The 24,075-nt window shown below is 42.9% G+C and overlaps 1 protein-coding gene across 1 annotated transcript in view; it reads left to right on the top strand.

The window, feature by feature from the left end:
* Positions 1 to 5,756: 5,756 nt before the first annotated feature.
* Positions 5,757 to 24,075, top strand: part of PRICKLE1 (prickle planar cell polarity protein 1) — a 65,297-nt gene continuing 46,978 nt past the window's right edge. Inside the window, exon 1 of the mRNA XM_030469092.1 lies at positions 5,757 to 6,095. The gene's annotated coding sequence lies outside the window, so the exon portion shown is untranslated. The remainder of the gene's footprint in view (positions 6,096 to 24,075) is intronic.

Below are 24,075 nucleotides of genomic sequence, written 5' to 3'. Positions count from 1 at the left end.
TTTTAAGTAAATTGAATTTTATGAGAACAAAATGCTCTTTAAAAATCAGCATGGGTATTTATCCAAAATAATATTTGTTGCCTTTCATCAAGCTTTTTTATCTCTAGTACTTATAAATCTAGGTTGATCTCATGAAATTGCTGATCATCAAGTGCCCTGGTGGATTTGTGATCAGACATGGGCTCTTAAAGCTGTTTCACCTCTCAAAGTGGGGACAACAGAAGTTTGTTCAATGTCAGTGTCTCCTGTTCAAACATACACACTTCCAGGCAATGAAATGGCCACACTCTTGGGGAAAATGCTTTGAAAAATCCATGATAGTCTCATACAAGTAGGAGTCTAATGCCTGGTAGGACTGGGAAATAGATAAGCAAAGGAGCACTGGGTTTCTGAGTATTCATCTGGAACAAGAGAAATGCAGGGAGTTTTTCCATTATTTCTTGAATACAACAAGATTCCTCTGAGACTACTCAAAAGGCAGAGCACAATCATCCGTGGCTGGAATTGCAAGAGAAACGCTGGGATGTTTTCCAAGAGCTGCTCCAAACGTCACCATAGCTTGCAGGACCAACTCCAGCTCCAGCCAAGAGGGAGCACAAAGCACAGCAGCAGATCTCAGAAACAGGACTGGGATTACTTACATGTATTGTAAACTAAATGTTGTTCTTTTCATCTCAGTCAAGTTGCCCATTTTATCCCAGTCCACAGGAGATATCTAGGCTAGAAGAACCAATGGAGAAGTCTGTGATCAAAGGCAGGGCGTGAAGCCTTCATGTCAGGATAACATTTTAGCCCAGGCTGAGAGAACAGAGAGAGTTAAATAGCTAGGGAAAGTAACTGGGAATCAAATCAGTAAGGAACTTTTTTTTAGCTGGCCGTGCAAGGATTCAGCTGACTTTTAAATAGAGATTAGGAAGGCCCATATAGCTGGAAATGTCGTGGAGCCATAGAATAAAGCCAAAGCAAAATACACAAAAGTCAGCAGGAGAGCTCTTGTACAAAAATGAAGGAGTATTGCAAAATAAATTAGAAAAGGAGACCCCGTATCCTGCAACATCACTTAAACTGGAAAACTTAAATAGCCATCCTCTCTCCCAAATCCAAGCATGCATTCCAGCTTTGTCCTGTCTCAGGATCAGGATGCAGTTCTATCCCTCCATGCATGCTACAGCCAGGTTTATATGGAAAAAGAAAATCAAACCTGGATTCTGAGATGTATTCATAGTACTCCTCAGTCTACCCCTGATGTGAATAACTGGTGAACAAGTTTCTAACTACGCTGTGAAGACCACCCAGCATCCAGAAGTCTCATGCAGGTGGTTGAGATTCCTGGAGGAAAGCAGCACATCTGCTGAGGTAGTAGGGAAATAAAACCTCTTTACCAATGACATTTTGAAAACTCACTATTAGGATTGTTTCTTTACAAGCCAAATCTATACAACTGGAAAAGAGCATGTTGCTGGGTACAAGCCAACTGAAAAGAGTTGAGTTTATAAGAATTGGCGTTTGAAAATTTATACCTAATTGTTTCTGCCAGTCCACGTGATTTGATTCCAGTTGAAGTGGCCCAAAAACACCTAATGCAGGGCTAGAACAAAGTGCTCTTGTTAATATTAAACATTGACATACTTCTGCACAGCTTTTTGTCTGATAAACTCAAGTGCTGCACAAAGATTAACTAAGCCTTACAAGACCCATATGGTGTAAGATAATTTTATTTTCCCCATGAAAACAGGGAAACTGAGGCATTCCTACTGCTTGTAGAAGTACAAATAGGAAAAGAATGGGCATTGTACCCATCCATTGTGGGCTCCCTTCCTGGAGAAAGACTAAGAAATAAATAGAGAAGGCATAAATCAAAGACAGTGTGGCAGAAAATGAGCAGCAGACATTAGAGCAATGTTCCTCCTCCAAAATCCCCAAATTAAGCTGGCCTATGCTTCACACCACAGAAAAAAGCTAAAACGAAACAAAACAGTACAATCTGACCTTACAAAAAAACAAAATCTTCTGCCTAATCTCACACAAAGTTTGCTTTAAATTCACAGTGAAGCCACCAGGTAGATACCTGTGGGGTGGCCTAATGTCAGCATGGAGACTGCTATGCTTCACTCAAACTCTTTATCTTCAGGCATGGCCTTTTCCTATTCCCCAACACTTAAACTGCTTTAGTAATTAGTCTGACCTATATCTTCTGTATTGGCAACAACAGCTCTAGATCATAGGATCAGGGTTTGAAGGGACCTCTGGGGGCCATCTGGTCCACCTACCTCTTCCTAGGCATGTGAGCCTCAAAGCTCTATCAGTGACAGATTTTATTTTTGCTACCTAGCTAAGGAGATGTTTTTGTTCACCTAGATGCAGAGAAGTTGCACACAGTTAACCTATAATGCAGTTGCAACTCTATATGTAAGGTTTCACTATGAAAATATGGGATACTTTAGTAAGTAAGAAATAGACAGGAAGAAATATTTAAAGTGTTCACTGGAAGAAAGAGAATTGGAACAGAAATATGATGGATTGCTCTAGGCATTTCCTTCCAGGGTACCTGTGTGAACCTATATAGATGTTTTTTTCCCTACTTCAAAATCACATGAAGACTTTCCATGCTTCACATTTTTAAATGTTAAGCTTCTACAACATGGGCAAAAAAATGCATTCCTCACATAAAATTCATTATAACTGTCAGCACTATTTTCTAGAGAAAAATCCTAGATACAGAACGTATTTTAGAATATATTTTTCATAGAAAAGGTAACAGTTCTATGGAAGTTAGGATTTTTACTGTGTTAATGTATCAAAGGTGGGACTCGAGGTCCTTTTAAACTTGTTTATTATTATTTTATTTGGTTTCTTTCTGCATAAATATTTTTGAAATATTTAATGAAAGTTTATGATATAAAAATAGATATTGTAACTCTAGGCCTTTTTTATACGCATGTTTTCCTTATGCCCCGTCTGAACACACTCCAGTAGCAGAGTAGACCCCATCCTCAAATTACCCAGACTTAAGTGAATTAAATGTGCAGGCAACTAAAGACTGCAAACAGTAGCCAAGGGTATAATGCAACAAAAACACAGGACAGACAAGTAGGTCTCACAGAAAGTGTAAAAAAAACAATGGATGGAGAATACTATAGCTCCTTTCCCAACACTTGCATGTGCACATTCTATTTCTCTGTCCCATTTCCTACTGTTTTCAGGGTTACGAACATAGTTTCTCCCTGACATAAACAAAGTCCAGCAGGTCCAAAGAGAAAACTGCACTGTTTCATCAGGACTATAGGTGGTAACTTAGTCATGCTTTCTTTCTGTCCATGTTCTGAAAAACAGAGCAGGTTGTAACACTATTAAAACAGTTATGCTGGATTTTCACTGCAGACTTGGCTGTAGAATGGGTAAATTGCATTACTGTAGAAAACTTCCCAGGCTACCCATATGGTTAAGTAGAAACCAAGAGTTTATAGCTTAATTAGAGACATTTAAGTAAGTGAGGATCAGATAAACAGATACACAACTTGAAAGAGTGCATTGGCCATAAATTCTTTCATTCCAGATTCAGATCTGCTAATATATGACTGTAAACACCTCTGACAAGGTTATTTAAAAGCCAAGCAATCTTATTTCCTATGCCTTTGGAAGCTGAAGTGGGAAGAAGCAAATGACGGAAATCATGCAATGCTGCCAGGAGAGTCTGAATGTATTTAGATTTTACTGATAAGTGCTACAGCAATGCTTGACTAGGTGGCAGGGGAGGACAGGACAAGGGACAAACAACCCTGTAACAGCAGATGGCTACAAGCCATCTTTGCCTTTTCTTCCTATTTCCTTTAGAATGTATTCATTTTTTCACATTTCTACTTCATCCTTCATGGTTTTTTTCTTAAATTACAGAAGACATCCAGATTCATTCTGATGGGAAAAAATGATGAAGACTTCTTTAAATGAGGTTTCACCTGTCTGTACAAGTGCCTCTCTGAAAACTTCCATGCAGATGCAATCTGAAAGTGTTTACTTTCAGCCTTGGAGAAGGTTTAAAAGGAAGTTTTCAGCAATGTAATGGTGATATTATATCCAGGCTTCAAGGAAACTGCAGAGCAGAGCACCCAGGGTTGGAATTGCTGCTGAAACTTTTAAGGTGGTAAGTAGGTTTAACATTCTTGCCTGTAATAAAGCTGTAGCCTAGGGTTGTACTCTAAAGTTGCTTCCTGTGAGTATTGCATTTTTTATTATTTTTCTTTATAGAGAAAGATGATTTTGACTGAATTGGATTACAGTTAACAAATTCACAGCTAACACAGGAAAACCCAAATGTGTTTCAAAACACGAAAGGAAAATTGTCATTTCCTAACATCAAATAATTCTTCTTTAGAAAATCAAGAGAGACACTGCCAGACAACAAACCAAATTTCAGCTTTATATTAAGGTTCCATGGTTCCAAAAACATTTGTTTTACCAAGCGGGCAGAGTTTGTGGTTGCTTAGAAGCTACTCTGGTAAAATTAACTCTCCCTCCAATTTGCATCTATGTTAAAAAAAGATAACATTAAGCTTAAAAAGACCCTGTAATGCCTACTGCTTTTGGTTTGACTTCTTTAACTTAAAACCAGGGCTGTTTTTCTTTGGGAAGTGCCCAACCCTGCCAGCCCTCTCAGGGAGTTTTTCTAATGGAAACTGCTGGCTCCACAGACACAGGAGGGTGAGGGTGAGGGCGAACGACAAGGGCCGATGTTGAGGGGCAATGGCAACAGTTAACCATTGAGTCCATTTGGTTGGGAAAGACCTTTAATATCATCAAGTCAAGCCATTAACCCAGCACTCCCAAATCCACCCACTAAATAATGTCCTGAAGCACCACATCTAACAGATCTTTTAAACACCTCCAGGGATGGTGACTCCACCACTTCTCTGGGCAGCCTCTTCCAGTGCCTGACAACCCTTTCAGTAGATAAATTTTTCCCAGTATCCAACCTGAGGTCATTTCATCTTGTGCTATTGCTTGTTACTTGGAAGAAGAGACCAACTTCCACCTCCACAACCTCCTTTCAGGTAGGTGTAGAGAGTGACAAGGTTTTCTCTCAGCCTCCTGTTCCCCAGGCTAAACACCCCCAGTTCCCCCGACTGATCCTCAGAACATTTGTGCTCCAGAAACTTCACCAACTTCGTTGCCTTTCTCTGGACACACTCCGGCGCCTCAGTGTCCTTCTTGCAGTGAGGCCCAAACGAGAACAGTTATCTGAGGTGTGGCCTCACCAGTGCCGAGCTCAGGGGGACGATGCTGAGGGTCGAGGAGGGGGATGGCCCGGCAACGCCGTTCTCTCACTCCCCCTTCCCCCCGTGCCCCAGGTGCAATCCGTGGGTGCGTGCAGGCCACCGACAACACCGTGGGCTGCAAACACAGCCAGAGGGGCTCCATCGCCCACCTCTGCACAGATCAGCAGAAAAAGTTTTTAATTAACATTCCCTCTCTTGCTGCCTTGGCGGGAGCCGGCGGCGAAGAGCCAGCAATCGGCCTCAGCACTCCGCCTGACCGGGGGAAGTGGCGGAGGAACGCTTCCCAGCCTCCGCCCGTTCCCCAGCCTTCCCAAACTGGGGAGGAGGGAAGGGTCTTTTACCACTTCTCCCCTGCCCCCGTCAGCTGCAATCGCCACCACTCCCCCTCCGCGTCCCCTCAGCCTCAGACGGCCGGGCCGGGTCGGGCGGGGCCATGCCGGTACCCCGCCCCTCCCCATCCCTCCCCGCCCCGCTGGGTTTTCCGAGCCACGGCCGCCCCGTCCCGACGGCGATTGGCGGGTGCGTGGGGCGGCAGCCAATGGGGGCGGCGGGACGCTAGTGTCGCCGTCGGGGGCGCGGGGCGGTGGAGCCCCATTAGGGCGGGGAGCGGGCGGCAGGGCTCGGCCACTGGCGGCGGAGGTGCCGGCGCAGAGTGGGTTGCGGGCGGTCCCCTCCGCGGTGCTGCCGGAGATGTGTGTCTGCTGTCGGCGCTGACTCCGCGGGGCAGAGCTGGGGACCCGCTTCCCCTCGCTGTCGATGTGACGGACGCCAACGCCGCCGCTCGGGAATACGTCGTGGTGGTTCGGCCGCGCTGCGGGGAGGGTAAGTGGCCGCTCCCCGGAGAGGGAGGACTGATGGGCAGCCCGCAGAGGCGCGGCGGGACGCCGTCTGCAGCCCGGACCGTGCCGCTGCCTGCCGCAGAGCCTTTTCTGCGGCATCCCGGGTCCTGCGCCGCGCCCGGGGTTTGCATCGCCGGGGCGTGCCCGTGAGGAGCCGCTGGAGCCGGGCACCGAGCCCCGTCAGCGCCGGTGAAGCAGCGCCGTCCTGCGCGGAGTTGTTGGACGGGGACTGGGGGCTCGGAAAAGTGTGTGTGGGGGGGCATCGGTGCTGTCGAGCCCCGGGGGGGATGGTGCGGCGCCGGCTCGGCGCCCCCGGCGGGGCGAGAGGCGCGGCGGACCGGGGGCGCCGATGTGGATGAGGGTCCAGATGCGGGAGCTCAGCTGTTGCCTGTCAGTGGGGTGACAACTGGCCTCTTCCAGGCAGCTTCTGCCTTATCCCCGGCGAAGTGTCCGCGTCTGGGCGCCGTCCTGCCCTGTGCCGGGATGGGGGGTGTAAGGGGGGTCGATCTCGCTCTGCCATCCCGGCGGCATCTTACGGGCTTTCCGCTGCGAGTGCGTTGTGTTACCGGGGGGTAAACAGCACTTCGACAGCGGCTGAGATGCAGCACGGACCTAGCCCAAGTATTTATTTATTTTTTTCTTCCCTCTGGAAGGGCGATGGGCATTCCTTGAGCCCCTTCTCTCAGAATATTTATTCCCACCGCGGGTTTCCAAACTCCGGCAGCCGTCATTTATCATCCCCGGCCCGGGCTGGGCTGGGCTGGGCTGAGTCCAGGGCGCCTTCGTTTCGGTCCGAGCTTGGGGCTCTGGCCTCGGATAGGAATCTGTCATTGTACCCCAGCGGGGTGGCCGAGGAAAGCAAAATAAAGGACTCCTCGGTACCAGTGTTTCTAAATGCCATCAACTGGAGAGCCAGGAAACGCAGCGGGGGATATTTTACAAACCCTCTGAGAAATGTTTATACAGAGGATTTAAAGGTTAACAATGCATATTCCCTACAAGCTGAAACCTAGAAGGTGGCAAAAATAAATGGTTAGCCTTACTGCCGGTGAAGTGCCCAGTTTTTTGTTGTTTAGCTGGTGACTGAGTTTTTTTTTTTAAACTGCATGTTTTGCGTGGCAAACTCCGAGTGACTACTGAGATTTCCTAGCAGGATGTTTCTTCCCCTTTAGCTCTAGTTACTAGTTCTCGGAGGAAATAATGTTATTTACAGTACTGTATTAGTAAAGCACAGACATATCACGGTGGACAGGTTTTCGTCCCAAAATGTCAGGAGGTCAGAGTGCGCTTGGAAGGGAAAGAAGGGGAGAGGAGAGGAGAATGAGAGCAGTTACTTTAAGAGCAGTGACAGGTTCTTTCATTTCACACTGCTGAGCCCCGGATGAGCTGGGGCTGGTGCGGTTCTGCCAACAACACGGTTAATTGTGTCCTGTAAATCAAGGTTCACAGAGCTGCTCTCTTTCTGTATAACAAAAGGTTTTGTAATGAGTAAGCCCAGATCAGTCATATAAAAATTTTAACATCAACTGGGCAAGGTGTGTGTGTGTGTGTGTGTGGGGACCTTACAGGGTTAATAGCTAAACCATTAAGATTGGAGTCAGATGTGGGTAAAAGCAACAGGAGAGTCTGGTTTTTCCTAATATCCTGTAGTATGATAACTCTGAAGAAGGTAATTGTTTAAAAAAAAAATCTGTTTCAATTTAAGATTTATTAAGCAAGAAGCAGCTTACATAAACATCAGAATCCTTTTTTTGTTTGGAAAGGCAAGAAAAGGCTAGAAATGTCATCTGAACTTAAAAGTGAAAGACTACAAACTATGTGTGGATTTTCATGCATATGTGAAAGAATGTTATTAATCTCATTTTCAGCTAGCTTATTCTAGGTCCTAGGTGGACCTGGACATTTAACTCAGGCTATTGGCAAAACAGCTTCTGTGTTGTGGTTTTGGTTTTTTTTTTTCCCCTTAGCAAACAAGTTCTTTCTAACATTTAATAAAGCATATAGAATACAGTAGAAGATAGCAAGTGACTTCCAAAGAAGATGAAGCTGGTAGGAGGGGGAAGCCAGGTTTTACTTACATATATATTAAGTTGGGAATGTAAATCTGTGTATAAGGAGGAGATCTGAAGAATGACTTGGCACACTAATGACCTGGCTTTTCAGAACTTCAAGAGTTTGGTCTGTCTCCCCCTATAGTTATAGTAAGAGATTAAATGCATTTGGCATATTTAATTAATTAGCATATGAAAATCAGATGGCTTTTACTTTGTCATTGTTTTCCTGTGAAACTTTCTGTGCTAATGAATGCCTACATTTTACAGAGTAATTTAAATGGCTTTAGTTCATCTTATGTCTTTGCAGATTGCTTTGACCCTTTCTAATGCTGCAGCCTTTGTATCCTAGCCTGAAAGTCCTTTCCCTTTGTAATATAGATCTTGCATAATATATCGTCAGCGGCTGCCATGGACAGCTTGTAACAGAGCAGACTCAGACCTGCACTTCAATTGAAATCCTCTGTTTGCTTGGATGCTATGGTTTGTGCATTCCAGAGCTAATTGTGTGTGCAGTGGTGAAGTCCATTTAAAACAAACAAACAATCTGGGTTTTGTTTCTGTTTTCTATCATTACCTTATCCTAAAGTAAAGAGAACCCTGCTGTCGAGGTATAAAATCATGTTCTGAAATGTTACATTTAAAAATGTTATTTATTACTTTTTCATTTTCCAAAGCATCCTTTGTGGGAAAATTGTATGTTATAACATTACATTAAGAATATTTGGTTAAGACATGGGTGCCTAGTGACCAAGTGGCTTATATCAATATTCAGTTTACCCCTCTATATTAAAGCTTAAGCTTCAGTTTGGCCAGCACTGGTTTCTGCTTATGCTGTTTAAACAGAGGTAAACTTGGGGTTAGCTCTAGTCATTAGTATATCCTTGGTGTAATCCATACATGCTTGGGTCCTGCTCCTGGAAATGTTTACAGAAATGAGTAGCTTTTACATGTGTGCTTAAATTGTTTGGATTAGAAGTTGTATAATGGGAAGAACCAGCTTGGAAGGATAGCACACAGCTATCGTTCATCTTTTCCCCTCCCACAGTATGGCTGAAGAATGATGGGAAGAAATGTATTTTCAAGTAATAGGCCCCTGGAGTTGTGGTCTTTCTGGCAGAAATACCCAGATTGACTGTCAGATCACAATTTGCCTAAACTACGTGGTTTTTACAGAAACAGCTCTTTAGATGGTTGTTCGTTGTCAAAGGATATTTCCATTTACTGAAGGAAATTTAACAAGCAGTCTGCTGTAACTCTTCCTCTTTCAATTCTGCTTGTTTATGTTGTGCACTAAATACATTATACTTTTTTTGGCAAAGAAATGAGAAAGCAACTTCTCAGCACAAACTGACAAATACTTCTCAAGCATGTTCTTGTGCAAGGAGATCTTTTTTAAATGTACAAAATAGGTGAAGTGCTAAGATACAAGATGTATGAGCCAATACAAACATTTTTAGTATTTTTTAAATATCCATAAGTGACAACTTTTTGATAGTTTACCTTTTCTTGGAACTCTGCCTGGGAGGCTAAATCCTTAAAAGTTCTTAAACATAACCATAAGATTGGTGTGTTGTTTTTCAAGATCATTTTGAACCTATCAAGCTCAGAGTGTTTTGCTAGCTAGTAAACCTGGGGTAGACAGTGTCACAGGCAGGTCTTTTATTTCCAGTGAATTACACATCAACAAAAGCTGGAACTGTGTTATTTCAGTTGTTCTGTACTAAAGTCATGTACTCCTGTCCAAGGTTTGTGTTTGAAACATTGATTTATAGCACCTGATAGCTCTTGCTGTTCTGCCTTGTGTGCTTCTCTCCATTCTCCTTCTCCCCCCTGACCCCTTACTCCCTCATTCTCTAGTTCTACTAAACCAGCAATAAAGTGATAAGAGTACTGTGTTTGTAGGTTTATATCTCTAACAGTTTTATTCTGTTCCCACTCATATCTAAGCACAGATCCCACAGCTTGCAATTAGTTTTTGACTTCAATAACAATTCCATGCTTTTGAAATGTTACACACAATATTTGCTTCATGGAGCAGCTGCATGCCAAAAAAGCATTTCCAAATGCCATCCAAACATTGAAATATGATTAATTTGCTTTTACTTAAAATAATTTCTGTTTTTATCACCAACTTTTTGAGTTTGTTGCCTTCTCATCTGGCATCAAGTAGCCCCAGTCTTAACATGACATGATTCCAGAACTCAGCTTCTCTGGCAAAGTCCTAAATCCATGTCTAATGTTTGTGTTAATGTAGTATGTATGAGAAGTGACTTCTCAGTGGATTTGATCACTGATTTGTATAATTACAACCAGCATGATTAAAAATCTGCATGCCAATATCGTGATGCTTATAATAAAACCTACAGGTATTTTTCAAGCTGAGTGCTGCTAGTACCTTACATTTCCTTAAAGGGAGTCTTCCATTTTCCAAATATCTTTGTGTCTGAAGGTGCTTGAGTGCTTTGAAAAGAAAATAGTAACATAGATGATGATATGAATATAGCAACATAGGCTTCAGATCACCCCGTGTGGTAGGACTCTAGCATCCTCCTTTTCTGTAGAATCATCAAGGTTGGAAAGGACCTTCAAGCCCATCAAGTCCAACCATTCGTCCTACACCACTGTAACCACTAAATCATCTCCCAAAGCTCCACGTCTACTCTTATGGAATCATCAGAAAGCTGAATCTTCTCCCACCAGTCTTAAAAAGAGTGGAAAGAAAAACTTACATGTCAGGAATTGTGCAAGTGAATCTTTATAAACATATCTAGATACTGCTGTGCTGCTCCTCGAAACACATCTCTTCCATGTTCCCATGCTCTTCATTAGGGCAATGTAAACCAGCTCTGACACAAATGCTGTAATTGTTCAGCTTTACCCGTTTTGCTCTCCCTTAATCTCTTCATTAGCAAAGTGCTCCAGTGACAGAGATAGTGGTAGCTCCACGAGAGGCTCCAGCCAGGTACCCGGGCACTCCTGCTCAACCTGCTGAGCACATGAGTTGGTCGGACACTGCCCTTGCCCGTGGCCCATTTCTGTAGCAACACAAATGCACAGTAACCACGGCACAAATTGAAAGACACCTTGCACTTTCAAGTGTGGATTAACTTGTCTAACCGCAGTGAAAGCTGACTTGTTTTCAAGTATGTTAAAAATTAGTGCATGATTAGTGGAGATGGGTTTTTTTTAAAGATCTTTTTTGTAATCAAGCGTTAATCACCCAGAAGTTCAAAAGTGTCTATGTAAAGAAATTGCATGTGTTTGTTTCCATACATTACAACTAATATATTTTTATTTTAGCCTCCTTGCAGGAATTGTTATTTTTGTAGAAAACTAAAAGCTTCAGATGCTGAGGTGGCTGTGCAAAAGTGTGAATATTTATATACTTTTAAATTAATTTTATGAATGCATTGAAGAAATGTCTGAACCTAGTGCATTTGCATCTATATATGCAGGCTGCTAAATGAATTATGCTAGGTCTAGAACCTCACTGGTGAGTTGCAGATGTCTTTTGTAAAAGGATACATATGGCTTTCTGAGAGCTTTGAACCATGTTCTCATGCTTTGCTCATCAGAAAGATCATATGGATAACTTCATTGTGAGAGGGCTTTTTTCAGTCTTGTTTGCAATGCATGGTGGATCTGTGTGATAAATATTGAGCTTCTATTCATCCTAGGACTGAAACTAGTTTGTTCTGTACATATGGAACAAGGCACACAGAGGATATGTTTGTGTTTAACAAAATTAATTGTATAAAGCAAGTGCAGAGGAACTTATAAGCCTAAACAGCTTGGCAGGCCAATAGCCAACAAATGTCTTTGAGCTCTGCCAAACATGTAGAAAGCAAATCAGGCTCTCATCTGTACTGAGGTACTAGAAAAGTATGCAACTTCCAGCCTGGTAAGGGTGTTGTTAGCCAGGGTGCAGCTTTGTTCTGTTCTCTCAGCAGCTAAGAGTAGGATTGGATTTCAGGAGGGATCTACTAGGAGGTACCACTACTATTCAGAAGGAATGTGAGCTGCTCAAAAAAGCAAGCAGTTGTGTTACACAGCTCTTCTCTGCAGCTAGATCCCCTTTTGTGGGACACTGGCCTCCCCTTAGGAGACTCTGGAGGAGGGAGCCATGTACTAGGGTCAAGTTGGAGAGATCATCCACATGGTGAGAGGGCTCCATGTGTATTGCTGTTGTGTACACGTTAGAGCTGCCAAAAGCTATGGAGGTGCTTGCAGCAAAGGATGTGCTGCCCAGTAGGCTAGTGAACATGATTTAGCTGTTTATAATTCCCCCAAGCTTTTACACAGACAATCATCTTGGACAATCTTTGCTGGGAATTTCAGGTGGTGTGAAGCTGTAGTTCAGTGGTCCAGGCTAATAGCCTATTTCTTTATCAATATATGATTTTCTAGTTATATAAAGCAGTTGATTTCATGCAAGAACAGATCTTACAGTTTTAGAGTAGCTGCTAATATATTGAACTTGAGCAATGCAGGTATTTGATTAAACTGAAGTGACCACAGTGACAATCAGGCATCTGTTTCATTACTGAACATGTATTGCTTTTCAGGTTTCTTTGCAAAATTTCCCCTGATGCTCAGAGCTCTATTGCCTAGTTCTGATTCTGCCACCTCTTAAGATTAGTTTTTAATATCTCCCTGTCTGTCTCTTATTGTACTGTAGCTGTTCATGAACCTTTCTCACCTATTAGCCTGGAGCTGACTCTGTAAAAAAAGTACTGATATAATGAGGACTTTAGGAACTGAGATGATACCAGACTCCTGTTCATTTAAGGTGTGCATTTTGTGCTTTTTTTTTTTTTTCCTTTACTTTGATGTCAGTGTTCAGCATCTACATTATTAACTCCAAAACAGTCCAAGTTGGCTATTCAAGGACATACGTGTTTGCTCTTGGGTCTCTTTCCATCTTCCCATGGCCTCTGAAAGGAGATGAATGCTTTGAAAGAACAGATCTCATGAAAATCAGCAGATATATTTTCAATTATGCAACACTTTTTCTGGGGGTAAAAATCACCCTCCTTTCTGTAATTCTGTGTATTTACCTTCTACATGCTTTGTCATGTACTAAACCAGTCAATATTTAATCCAGTTGTGAGAAGAGAATGTAATCTTGTTTTTAAAAGGAAGCTACTGGCATGTCTTCCTACTGGACTGCAAAGGGAGACTTAAAAATGATTATGTGAGCTACACCAGTGGTTGTGCACATGAATGAAGGTGAGGGAAAAGCATTTCCAAACAGACAATTACAGAAATATTCTGTCAGTGTTGGGCTCTGAGGATGAATTACTTCAATCTTGCATTACTATGGTGTATAAACCTGATAAACCAATGAAATATCTCTGCATTCCCTCTGTACAATACTCAAGCTATTTCCTTTGTACTATTGCTTAGTTTTGCTGACACAGCTTGAGCAGGGACATAGAAATCTTTTGAATATGTTTGAGTTTGGAGGTTTTCTTGCTTTTTGTTTATAACAAAGTTCTCAAATCAGTACAGGCTGGCATAGTGAAAGAGAAGCTTCCTAACCACATGTTACTATCTAAAAAAATAGACCATAAAGCTGTAGCTTCTGTTGTACCCTAAACCCAAACCATGAAGTGGTTTTGTCATCTATAAATCACCTAATACTTGTCAGACCTGAGTTTTAATCACAAGTGTTGCTCTTCCAAACTACTGTAAAATATTGCAGTATGTCATTTGGAAGATTATCTGTTAGAACTTGGGTGTGAGTGCTGCTTAGGCATCATTTCTTGTGGTGAAGATGGTCGACCTCCCTCCCACTTCCCAGTTTCTGAGAATGGAAAGTCTGTGTCCTTCTCAAAGAAAATGGCCTGCTCCTCATTTTACAGAAGAGCCGTAGGAGAAAAAGAAATCAATTATGTGTGTTGGAAAGAAAATACAATATTTGTTTCTAAAATTTTATTTTAAAGCCAGTTTAATGACTGGGTTTCTGACAACTTAATACCAATCCCCAGTCTTCAAAAAAAAAGAAACCTGGGTAAGCTGCAAGTTCCCCCCACCGCCCCCCAGCTAGAGCCTCTTTGCCTGCCTTCTTTGCTTGTGTACTCTATCGGTTTCACAGTTCATATACTTTTTTTTTTTTTAATCTCCCCTTGCACTCTGGTGGGAAACGTCTGCTGTTTCCTTTCAAACACACAAGGCTTGATTCTCCTCTCACAATGGCATAAATTGTGAAGAACTCCACTTGAAATCAATGGAAGTAAAGACATGTAAAATGGGGTGAGAGAAGAGCCCAGTCTCTGGTTTCTATTTTTAAGTGAGTCTGGTTAACCTAAAATTGTTCAATGTGCCACTGTGGCTTCAGTTTGTAGATATCTGTTGCTATGCTTGTCTCTCTTCGTACATAATGTTTCATTTTCATATATAATACATTACAGCTAGTAGCCCTCAACATGATGCACATTACTTTGATTTAATACCTCAGTACTACTACATGAATTTTGGTAGCTAATAAGCAATAGGCATGGTGAAGTACTTGTCTTACTAGGGTCAGATCCTACAAAAAGTCTGGGGTGTAGCTGTATTCCTGAGCAAATCCTGAAGGAGAGTGGATTGGCTCTGTCCATGCAACTTAAACTTTCCTTGTGGCTTTCTGTTGCATAAGTAGTTCTAATCTGTGAATCTTGTTCCTCATTATCCAGACTCAAGTTCCAAGTTCTACATAGACAAAACTTCCTTGGTTATTGTTGTTTTTTCCTGCGCTTACAAAGTGTTTGACTACAGTCTTATGTTTTGTATGTACTCAAGAACTTTAGCTTCAGATTTTCTCTGCACAGCTAAGTACTTGCCAATAAACCTGGAATATCCACACACAATTTCTGCTATTGCCTAAGTTTTGGTAGTTGCTCACATTTGTTTATTTTTTGGCAATGGATTATGGTCCTTAATTACCGTCAGTAGTCAAATAACTGAATGAGATTATACAGCAGGGCTGTAAAAACTGTTCATGCTAGCTATGATCTGTACATGTGTGGATATCTTTGAAAACAGTCACCTCATTCATTAACCAGTGCAACAGACTCCAGCTTTCTCACTATTTAGTTTTTGAAATTAATGCACCATTCTCTACCTAACTGAAACGTTGCTTTGACTGCCTCTTTTTATAGTTTAAAAAAATAACATGAAATAGTTGACTCTTGTAATGCATTCTAACTTGGAGTGGTTCTATTGGCTTGCTTGAATATTTGTTTCCTGCTTCACTAGCAAATCACAGGTGTCCACAAGTAAGTCTTGAAGGATGTGATAGGCTTACTGTATCAATTACTTTATCTCCAACTTCATTTTGATGAGAGTGAAAACCCTACAAGGATTAGCTTCTTGCAAAACTCGGTCCTTCAGCTTTCTCTTTCACCTTTTCTCCAACACCCCCCCAAAAAAAAGTCAAGAGGTTGCTTAGGTGGTATGTGACAGCCTTATGTATCAATCAGGGACAGAAGATGCCACAGAAGCTTGCTGTGCTGCAGACAATCTGCTAGATATAGCATTACTTATCGTGGGAGAAATCAAGTATTTTAGGTAGCTGATTTATCATAGTGAATTGGTTGAAGCTTTAATTGTGGCTTTCTTGAAGTACAGCTGTCCAACAGTGAGGTAGAATGATGATGGAGGTGAAACCAAGGTGTGGTGTCAACTGCTGCTGTGAACTGCTGTGATCATGTGCAGTAGTGCTCATAGCTGATGTAAGGAGTGGTGGGAGCAGAGAAGGATGTGTGTTGGGATATGTATGCTTTTCAGTCAAATAAGCTGTTCTCAGTTTTGTTCTGGTAGAGCAGTCCTTACTGTGGAATAGGGAATTTACAGCCTTCTGAATACAGAAATGTGGAGGTGGACTTACTGGTGGCAGGTTTTACTCATTTTTAATCAGATGGCTTTGAGACTCTTTCTGTCATAGCATAATTTTAGCATTTTTCAGTTCTTTTAAGAGTTGTTATTGTGGAGGTTGCAATGCATGTCTGGAAGAGAAACTACTTCTGGTAACTTTTTCAAAGCATAAGGTCTGGTATGCAAAAGTCCTCTTTGGATACAAGAGAAACAAAAGGGTGTGTGGCCAGAGTATGAGAATGTCTGGGGAAATTAAACTTTAATGCAAATTGGTGTATATAGCAAGCTTAAAGAAAGACTGAAGCCTTTATGAAGCACCTTAACAGTTCTCAGACAAAGCAGCTTCTGTTGAAAAAGTTAAAGGAGTAGAAGAGCATCCTTCTGGCTCTTAGTAGTTGCAGTGCTTGAAAACTACCAAAGACAATACCATGTAATAAGGTTGGTGACTGAAGTCTTTGAAGATCCTTCAGTAGCTTTCCACCTGTTGGGAAACTGGTGAGGTAAGACTTCTCCTCAAGAAATGAAGATGTATTTAGAGATCCAGAGCTTGAACTTGTTTATAGATAGTTTTGAGGACGTGCCACCACAGAATACAGAGCTGCTGGAGCAACACTTGTGCAAGACACAAATCAGGTTTGGAAGAGGCAATAAAGTCCACACAGTCCTTCTAATAATTCCAGAGCCATTTGCTTGCAGTCTTTATTTGTATGTAGGTATCCTAAAAACTATGACTACTGAACAGGTCACCATGTGCTGCTTTCAGGCATCTTTAAAAGCTGGCTTTTTCTTACATAAATGCTTTTGGACAAGAGGTCCCTGACAGATGCTTGGCAGCCATGCCTTCTGTGGCAGTAAGCAAAAATTTGTGGGATCAGGAGTGGGAACAGATTACTCTTGAACAATCCTTCTCTGCAGTTCCAAGTCCACGTCATAATGTACACTGTGAGAAAGTGTGTTCAAAACTCTTTAAGAATATTCATGTGTTAAGAGCAAAAATATGTGTGTGGAAGGGGAGTAAAGCAACATTTTAAATAATGTCAGCAGGGTCTAAGTTTTTTATCTGACTTTGTGTCCTGTTTAAGGAAGGTAAAAATGATGTATTTCTCAACATCCTTCCAAAATTACTGTTTAAAGACAATTTTGTAACACTGTGTAACAGAATTAGAATTCTGGTAGCCTCAATTTTTCTTTCCCAGGAAACAGTTCCAGCCCTGACCTACAAATTAATTTGTTCTGTGATACTTTATGTAACAAAATGAGTGTGAGAAGGACACATTGCAAAATAATTCTCTAAATTTCTGACAAAAGTATGCACGCAGTTTGCAGGTATGAGTATGGCTGTTAAGAAAAACAACTTGGAAGATGTGAGCTTGTGTGTGTATTCTGTGGCAGAAACACAATAGATGCACACCAAACACACTTCAGAAAAAAAGGCTGAGGTTTTTCAGACTTGTGGTTAAATTCATGTTTCTGAACTTAAGCTTACAGACCATCTACCAGACTGCAGTGTTTCTGTAGCTGTTGGGCTGATGCTGGAAGTTGTGTTACCAGCATGGATGGTAGTGTGTACCTGCCTGAGAAGGTGGATCTCAAGTCCATGCTGTGCTGGCTGTCTGCCAGAGACATGCTTGGGAATAGTCACCTTGAAACTATGGAGATGAAAAATATGCAGAATTAATAACAATCTTGGGCATTTTCACTTAAATACTAAGATATGTGGCTTGATCTCTCACTGCATTTCTTGTTTTACAAAGAAAACCGGACTAGTGTTACACTGCCTGCCTGGGCTCTCCTACAGCTGGTGGCTCCAGGGAAGGGTGGAAAGGTAGGTAGGGTGTTGTGATGGGGAGTGTGGCAGCCAAATCTGGTCAGAAAGACCACACCCAGACTCCAAGATGTCAGGCGATGTACTAGTTGTCTGGAGGGGTAGAGGAAGCTCAGCCTGTGGTGTTAGGGCACTGGTCACTCTCCTGGTACTGGTGAAAAAACCCACCATGTGCACTTATCTCCTTCTCACCTCTTCATCACGTGTGATGGAGTTGCAGCCATGGAGTTGATGTGACTTGTGATGGCAGCTTAATGGATATCTGAACAAAAGGTTGATGAATAATGATGGAATCACAGAGTGTTAGGGGTTGGAAGGGACCTCTGGAGATCTAGTCCAACCTCCCTACTAAAGCACGTTCACCTAGTGCAGCTTGCACACGATCATGTCCAGGCAAGTTTTGAATGTCCCCAGGGAAGAAGGCTCCATAACCTCTCCGGGCAGCTTGTTCCAGTGCTCTGTCACCCTCAAAGCAAAGAAGCTTTTTGTCATGCTCAGGTGGAAATTCCTGTGTGTTCCAGCTTGTGCCTGATGCCCCTCATCCTGCCACTGGGCACTACGGGAAAGAGCCTGGCCGTGTCTTGACACGAGACCGTTAGGTATTTGTAAGCACTGATGAGGTCCCACTAATCAGTCCTGGGTGTCTCAGCCTTTCCTCGTAAGAGAGATGTTTCAGTCTCCTGATCATCTTTGTAGCCCTCTGCTGGACTCTTTTCAGTTGCTGTTTTCTGTCATGTACTGGGGAGTCCAGAACTGGACACAGTACTCTGGGTACTCACGAGGGCAGAGAAGAGGGGAAGGATGCCCTCCTTCAGCCTATTTGCCACCCTCTTCTTAATGGAGGCCCAGTGGCCGTCTTGGTCATGAGGGCAAATACCTGGCTCATGGTTAACTTCTTGTCCACCAAGACTTCAGGTCCATCTCTGCAGAGCTGCTTTCCAAGAGGTCAGCCCCTAGCCTGTCCCGGTGCATGGGGTTACTCCTCCCCAGATGCAGGACCCTACACTTGCCATTCATGAACTTCATCAGGTTCCTGTCTGTGCAGCTCTCCGTGCTGTCCAGGTCCCACTGGATGGCAGCACAGCCCTCTGGTCTGTCAGCCACTCCTCCCAGCTTTCTATCAGCGAGTTTGCGGAGGGTACCTCCGTCCCTTCATCCAGGTCACTGATACGTCGAACAGGACCGGACCCACAAGCTGACCCCCGGGGAAACACCGTAAGCTACCGGCCTCCAGCTGGACCCAGCGCCGCAGACCGCAACCCCGAGCTCTGCCTTACAGACAGCTCTGAATCCACCTCCTGATGGGTGACGGAGACCTCGTTTCCCCGCTCACCTCAGCCGGGGTCGTCCCGCCCCGCCTCACCGCTGCGGAACCGGCGGCGGGAACCGGCGGCGGGAACCGGCGGCGGGAACCGGCGGCGGGAACCGGCGGCGGGAACCGGCGGCGGGAACCGGCGGCGGCGGCGGGCGGAGGCCCCACTCGTCCCCGCTAGATGGCACCCGTACTCCGGCGCCGGGCCGGGCGGTACCGTGACGCCTCAGGGCTGTGGGCAGAGCTCCGCGGAGAGCTGCGGGCTGGCAGGGGACGGTGTTATAAGCAAAGCGAGATTGCTTGTGGGTTTTGGGTTGGTGGGGTTTGGTGGGGTTTGTTTTGGGTTTTTGGTCTGTTTTTTTTGTGTGTGTGGTTTGTTTCTGGGGTTTTTTTTGTTGTTGTTGTTGGTTGGTTTTTTTGGTTTGGTTTTGGTTTTTACGTGGGCTTTGCGGCACTTGACTTCATGTGGGGCTTGAAGTTTGGGAGTTGTTTACAAGACTTGCTTGCTGTGGCACTGAGAACAAAATAAACAGTGTGCTTTTTATTTTGTTTCTTTCCCTTAAGTTGTTATAATTCACCTTGAAATGAGTGAAATAAATGGGTTTGAAGGACAGACGGCACCCTGCCAGTGCAGGAGAACACAGGACTCACTGTTTTTTACCCGGTTCTGCTTGCTGTGTCTGTCTCTTAATTTGTCACCGACCAAAATTGTATTGAAAACCAAAGAAAAAATCAACAAGCCTGGAGGTCCCAGACCGTATGCTTAAAGATGTGTTTAGATCCAAATCTTTTGGGGTGCCGTCTCACTTCATTTCTTCTGTTGGAAGCAGATGGATGTGACTCTGCAGGTAGAACCAGGGAACCAAGCCAAAGTCTTCAGCCTTGGGCTGGTGCCATGGCTGACTGGAGGGCTGCAGCAGGAGCCCAGCAGGCTCTTGTACTCCATGCCTGGAGAGCCAGCGCTATCTCACCAGGCTGCTCTTCCCCAGAAGACCCTCTGTCAGGAAGAGGATTTGTGTTGCCTGTTGTGGTGGGTCAAGAGCATAGATGGAGGCAGAAGCCCACTGCCTGCTCTGCAAACAAGAAGGAGACAACAGAATAAACCTAAGCACTCTGTTGTACTGTCTCCAGACCCCTGCTAAGCTGCCCTAACGAGTTCAGCCAGGCCTGGAGACAGCAGAGGGAGGAAGAAATGGGCTCTGCTGAATAGCCGATGGAGCACTCCTTATCTCCCTCATTCCTGGGGAGCTTTCCTGCTGAAGTGAGCCTGTCCAGAAAGTATGGGAGTGAGATAGGCCTGCCTGGGACTGAAGGAGAAATGCATTTAGTTGGCTTAAGGATTCACATGTCCCTTTACACATACTGTTAACTTCAAATAGTTGGAAGGAGGCTCTTTGGGGTCACTGTTGGTTCCTCTTTGGAAGGAAGGATAGGGATGCTAAATTCAGGCCTGGGGAGTAATCCTGCTGGGAATGCTGGGTGTGGCTGCCCTAGGTTCCTGCTAACAGCCTTGGAAAGGGAATGGGCACCTCAGGAGGCTACCAACACTTTCACATGTGTTTTGGTTTTTTCCAGCAGTGTTTGTCTCTTTCCACAGATGCAGAGTGAGCATCAAATAAGAGAAAGATGTGACTCACCTGGCAAATGAGAAAGGGGGACAGGCAGTGCAGGCTGGGGACAGATTTGTGGATTAAAGCCTTTGAGTACTGAGCACTGGGCTGGCTGCATGGTGGGCTCCTCCACCTGGATTAAACTCATCTAACTGCACAACAGTTACACCGAGGTGAAATATTAAGTATTCAAGAAGTGAAGAAAGAAATGGGGAGAAATTGCTGGCACTGCAGAACTCAAGCATCTGCCCAAATTGACAAAAATGTTGTTTAAAAGTAAAATTATGGTTTCCTGGGTATTTTAGGCATATGTTTTGTGTTTTTAGAAATATTCTTGTAAGCATTATCCTGTTAAAGTGAAAAGTGTTACTCGCTTTATAGACTTTCTGAGGTGGCTGTAAAACAGGGGTCCTAATTGTGAATCACCTGAGTGGCAGGCATTGAAGACATGCCCAAATAGACCAGAAGGTTTGGGGTTTTTTTTATCTTCTACAAATACTGGTTAGTGCTACATCAAACAAGACCTGTCTCCTTTTGTACCCTTCTTCCCACAAGAGAAAGAAAACAGTCTTTTTTCAGGGACAGCTTTTTGTTCCTTGAATTCAGTCTTGGGAAAGGAAACCCTCAGTGGTAAATAATCAGGTTAGGAACTAGCAGGATGGGCTTAAATCAAAGTGCCTCCCTTAGCGATTGCTATCCAGGCTTAATTGCACAATGGACTTTCTCACTGCTGCTTCCTGGTATTCATCCAAGTCTACAGCCCTGAGTACCTGTAAACAATTAACATTCTCCCACATGGCACACAGACCATTGGTCAGTGTTTAACTGGGCTGTTTGTGTGTGGAAGCATTTTAGCCTCCTCAAGGAATCCTTCTGTCCTCCTCCTGCCTTTCTCTTCCGTGTCCTTTCCTCCCAGTTGTTTGCTGCTAATGTATCCAGTTTATGTGCATACTCTAAATACAGCTATTTCTATGTGATGGTACTGTCTTCTCTGTCCTAAGAAACTATGAGTGCACAAAAAGCGAGGTTTTAATTGTATGTCTTGTCCTGGTAGTCCATATCTAATGTTCATACCTGCTTATCAGTTCATACCTGCTTATTCCTAATAAGCTTCTGATGGGAACATGCTGTTCCCCTCTCTCATATTGGGGGGAAAAAATTAAATGATTCTTGAGTCTCCCTTTAAGTTTCTTCTATTGTTGCTCTGGGTTTGAACAGAATATATTGCTAGTTGCCTCTAGACTGATAAAAGAATATAGGCTTGTAGTGGCTTGGCTACTGGGTGGAAGGGAGTTAAACCTGGGGTGCTGAGCATCATATAGAGGTATTAAAATACTTTGAAACTCAGCATGTAATGAGAGACTCTCAAAAGTATGTTTCTGAATGACAGGACTTACTGCTGTGGAATACGTACAAATAAGCACAGTCTGGGAAGTACTTACTAGCCAGAGGCAAAGTGTAAGTAAAAAGAAATTAACACCATGACCAACTGAAAACTGAAAATGGTCAACTTCTGTGCTTTTCTGGAAAAGAGGAGGTCTCTTACCTGACAGCTTTCTCGGAGTGAAGCAATGGTGCTAAGTTGAAGCCCTGGTGCTAATGTTATTGTGTAATCATGGGGTATCAAAATTGCCATAGAGAAGTGCTCAGTACTGCTTTTAGAAAGAAAATCAAGCCACACATTTTTAAATATTATTCCATTATTATTCATTTTTCTTCAGATGATGCACAGCTTCATAAATGCTTCAAATCACTTGTGATAAAACTTTTTTCAATGTGAGGAAATATTAAAAACATATTTGCAGATGCCAGTCCTTTGAATTTTAGTAGTAGTTGGAGCACTTCAGGATTCAGTCTGTAATGATAAAGCATATAATGCTTGTGAGCATTATGGTCTTGAGCAACCTGTTCAAGAAACTGACTTCAAGGATCAAAGTTGCTCATATTTTACATTAAAGGGTATGAACAACAAATGGCTAGAAATAATTTTGACCAGTAATGAACATGACTGACAAATAGAAGAATGGAACTGGCCCTTTTTGAACAGGTTTATTTGTTTTGAGTTTTTTTATAAGGGCTAAGGTTTCTGAGCAAATACACTTTCCATTTCAAAGTACTAATATTTTTATTTGGCACTTAGAATACCTAAGTGTTACTGCAAGTACTGGGGGAATGTTTTGTCTGACTGACCATTTCTTATTAATTACAAAGCTAGAAGCAGATTGGATTGATAAGGCATAACCCTGAAGCTGCTTCCTGTATGTGATCTTTAGTGTTTTAAAAATTCTTTTCTTATCACATTCAAATCATGTCTGGAAGCATGACACATGCCCCCAGGAGCTGACAGGCTGTGATCATGTGGGATTTTTCTTTTTAAGTCTCCTAGTGTAAATTTTAGGAAGCTTTCATTAATTAGGTAGCACTTCTACCTCTGAGTGGAGAGTGTGCTGTCTGCACCCTAACGTGTAAAGAGTAGTCCTAGAATACAAAAAATTTACAATACAGGCAGCGGTCTGCAGTTGATATTCCACAGTTCAATGTTTGTGCTGTGACCAGAGTAAGCTAAGATTTGGAAGGGTTATTAGCTCAAGGAAAGCCTAATGCCATAAATAAAAATTATTCTCATCTTGGTGGTCTTTCAGTCTTAAGAAGCCTCTTTAAAAGGTAGAGAGCTCTTTCCTTTACTGAAACTTGTACTTAAAGATGCTTCTTGAAGGAAGACAAAATGCATTGAAAAAGAACAGGGTGGTATTGTTTCTTTTTGAAGCTCAAGTAAGTTCATTGGAAGGCTGACATTACATAACTGACTATTGTTGATTGCTGTCTCCACACAGCACCCTTTTGCTTCATAAAACCATTTTTAATGAAAACCTAAACCATCTGTCCCTTTCTATAGAATGTATAGCTCTGGTGCCACTGGCTGACTTTTTTGTTTTGCTTTTAATAGACTGAGTTCGTTTGGGCTGAGTTTATGAGCTTCTTTTGTACAGCCACCATATCAGGGCAGCACCTGACAAGATGCTTCACAGAATCATGTGGTACCACTGAGGAACATAGCTCATAGAGCAAAATGAAGATCTAAAACCACTGAAAAATACCATCTTCTGTAGCATTTCCAGCTCATATTCAATCATTTCTAAGGTGATGTTTCATGAAGGCAACTCTTGAGCAAATTAACCTTATATAAAATAATTAGACTTAACAACTTTGAACAACTATTGACATCTTCGGAAGCTTCCCCCCTCTGGAGAAGACCAAAGAAGACCAAATCCATCTTTAATCAAAGATCTGTACCCTAACAAAGG

Source organism: Calypte anna, chromosome 1 (assembly GCF_003957555.1).
Source record: "Calypte anna isolate BGI_N300 chromosome 1, bCalAnn1_v1.p, whole genome shotgun sequence".
NCBI classification, from domain to species: Eukaryota; Metazoa; Chordata; class Aves; order Apodiformes; family Trochilidae; genus Calypte; species Calypte anna.
The sequence above is the reverse complement of the archived record's forward strand: the minus strand, read 5'-3'. Positions and strand labels throughout refer to the sequence as shown.